This window comes from Dermacentor albipictus, chromosome 1 (genome assembly GCF_038994185.2).
Source record: "Dermacentor albipictus isolate Rhodes 1998 colony chromosome 1, USDA_Dalb.pri_finalv2, whole genome shotgun sequence".
Classification (NCBI taxonomy): Eukaryota; Metazoa; Arthropoda; class Arachnida; order Ixodida; family Ixodidae; genus Dermacentor; species Dermacentor albipictus.
The window spans coordinates 458,128,602-458,131,870 of NC_091821.1; the positions used below are offsets into that span (position 1 = coordinate 458,128,602).

Sequence of the window (3,269 nt, forward strand, 5' to 3'; positions counted from 1 at the left end):
TACCATTTGCCTTCAAGTTTATTATGAAGTTCAAGTTTACTGAAGTTTATTATGAGCATATGTACAACAGGGATCAACTAACACACCCGCAGTCGAGGTGGCTGTTCGAGGTGTGCTGGCTGCCTCAGTGTAAGAAAAAGAAATTGGGTAAATGTCGACACCAGTGCCACTGCTTCTTGCCTCTGACCTGCACGTGCCTCTGCGGCATCTTTGTGCACAAGTGTGCTGGCGTGGTGAGGCGTAGGAGTCATCCGAGAGAAAGAGTATTGTTTACATGGAGGAGTGGCTGTTCACATTGCCTGTCACTTTCCCTCAAATGTTTCCTTGGCGACTAGGGTGACACACCCGCAGTCAAGGTGGCTGTTCGAGGTGTGCTGGCTGCCTAAACGAAATAAAAAGAAATTAGATGAATGTCGATACCAGTGCTATTGCTTATTGCCTCTTACCTGCATTTGCCTCCACGGCCTCTTGGTTTGCGGAGTCTGTATGAGGGAGCTGCTGTGGCTAGGCGTAGGCATTGTCTAAGCAAAAAGAAAAGGCCATTTAAATGGGGAATTATGGAAATAAATGCAGTTATGTCTGCTTCTTGCACTCTTCTTGCCTAAAAGTTTTCAAACATAGTGTCCAGAACACACCAGCACTTTGACTGCTTCTGCTTTTTACCTGCAGGTGTTGTTGCAAGATCCTTAGTATGGCTGCGTGCAGCATTGTAACACTTGGTGGAGGCATTTGAAGTGGTAGCCAAAAATATAAAGAATCATCCTTGTCCGCACGAATGCTTTCAATTTCTAAATGCAGTGGTAACTATCACTATTGGTGCAAGGCCCCCCCACATCTATGCGGCAAGTGCCATAGCTCGAAACTGAATTGTTCCTTTATGTTTCACAAGGCATCTGATATGTCCACATTAGATGTGATGTGTTTGTTTTTATTTATCCCAGTGTGGAGAGAGCATCATTAAATGGCTGAAGTACTATAGCGCCAAACAGACGACACAAGAAGAGACACGGACGAGCGCTTATGTCCGTGTCTCTTCTTCTTGTGTCGTCTGTTTGGCGCTATAGTACTTCAGTAATATGCACCAACTAGCCCAACAAAAAGTTCTGCTGGAATATCATTAAATGTTTTTTTTATTATTGCGTGTCTTGTTTTTTGGTTTATTTCTGAATTTATCATGATGCTAAAGTGACTTATGTAATGGCAATCAGCTTTTATTTTGCAGAAAAACAATGCATTTCCTTACCCATTGTTTGACATCCCCTCACTCGCATAATTTTGCAGAGTATTCTACCTATATTGACTTGCTTGACCTCCACTAAAGGGTCTTGCATTTTCAAAGGCGACTCTTTCCTTAAAATCATTCGACACTTCTCATAATTTCTGTACCTTGGGCTTCTGATACTCTGCATTCACTATTTTTGCTTGTTTCTGACTAGAAATGTCTTCTTTAATTTAGAGCTTAAATTTTACCTTTGGAACACACGGAAGGGCTTGCCATTGCATATCTGCATAAAAGGGAAACATGTTTCATTAAACATTTGCAAAATCCCATTGAAGATTGATGAATGCAGCTTGCAGTGTGATATGACTGAATGAGCCATAAAAGTAACTCATCTCACTTGGTAAATGAAAGCAAATATTAGTGTGATGCACAAGATACGTTACACTAACGTGGTGGGTTCTCTTGCTTATAAAGCAAAATAATCGGTGCGCGAGAAAAAAAATATTTTTGCATAACCCTTGTACACACTGACTTAAGGAAAATGAGCTGGAGCTGTCCACATGATGTACTTATTTACCTGCGAGTATGGTCAACAAAAATGTGTCCCAGCTGCTTAGTGGTATTCCGGATTATGTCAGTATTGCATATGTGCCTGTTGTCGAAAATAATTCAATTTTGAAAGTGCTCGCAGGGATCTGATGTGCATATCTGCAGTTTATGGGTACATGTAAAAGACTCAGCATCAAGTGCAAGTGAACGGTCCCACAGGCCCGGAGTCGATCATGCAAATAGATTCGCTACACAAATTTGTGACCAGAAAAGATATGCCACATGAAATGGCATGCAAGGAAGTGTTGAAAATATTGCGTAGTTAATAAAACGCCTAAGCTATTAATATGTGGCTTGATGCACTCGTTATGCAAAACGGAGGTGAGGCGTGCAGACAGGAAACAAGAGTAGAGTATTTACAAGCAAACAACACGCGCGCCGCCCACTTCTCTACTCTTGTGTCCTGTCTGCACGCCTCACCTCTGCTTTGCATAATGAATCCTTACGAACTAGCTCAGCTTTCTGTCGTTCTAAGTCTCGATGCACTCTATTTCGTCCGCATTAGGCACTCGCCTCTTGATTACTTCGTGGCACAGAAATACTCGGTCATCAGGCTGTTTTTCTGCTGTGGCCTTTGTAGAAGCATGATTGTTCAAAGTGCAACAATTAAACAGATTCTTTGAGTTGCTTGTGGCTTCGCCAGTACAATTCCGGTGCGCTGGTCCGCCTGTCCAGCAATTTCCTACTGAAGGGAAACCTGCAAATAAAAACACCGCTCCGCATGCAGAAAAATGCTCTACTGTGACGCTTCTCGAACGATTGTGATGTACCACAAGAGCTGCCTACTCGCGTGTTATTCCCAACAAGGAGATAAATTCGTTTACTTACATGTGAAGGTATATGCCAGACCACTTCGGGGCTTCGGTGGCACATAAGGCACGAGTGTGTCATAGCGTCCGATGTCGACGCGCGATCGCATGTCAAACGAAACTACTACGCATCCAAAAAACAGATTCGAAACCGAAATTCGCGTCATCCTTTATTGCATGAATGCGTACATCGTGATTTACAATATCACGGACTTAGCGATCGCTTTCTGTAAACTTAATATTAACGTACCACCTTCATAAAGCCATCAGGTATGCGTTTTTAGGTGACAAAGCATAAGGTGCCCTGTACTTGTTCTCAGCTCTTTCAATAGTAATTGCGCTGGCCACATTGACCAGAAGCAACAGGGCGGCGCCCTAGAGGTTCCCACTTTTCCGGCCCAGCTTTTCCTCTAGAGTTGTTCTACTAACTCTATGAGCGCAGCCGATCCCGTGTGCTTCAATATGGCTGCGCCGTTGTGGTTGTCTCCACCCTGAACGGCGGCGCTGGCATCGAGGCACCCTATACTGAGGGAGATAGCAGCGCCCCGGTGCGGCCACGCCGCCGCTCCAGCCACCTAAGCCGTGGTCCGTTTACTCTTTTGGCCGATAGTACACTAGGCCACGAAGTT

At 44.2% G+C, this 3,269-nt stretch overlaps 1 long non-coding RNA gene across 2 annotated transcripts; it reads right to left on the minus strand.

The window, feature by feature from the left end:
• Positions 1-2,743, minus strand: LOC139059344 (uncharacterized). 2 transcript variants are annotated; one of them, XR_011514104.1, is made up of 4 exons: positions 2,660-2,743; positions 1,471-1,505; positions 447-521; positions 1-382 (listed from the first exon to the last, which is right to left on the minus strand). It is a non-coding gene; the product is annotated as an uncharacterized lncRNA (long non-coding RNA). The 2 variants fall into 2 exon arrangements; XR_011514103.1 differs by lacking the exons at positions 1,471-1,505; positions 2,660-2,743 and having other exon boundaries at positions 447-646.
• Positions 2,744-3,269: the final 526 nt, after the last annotated feature.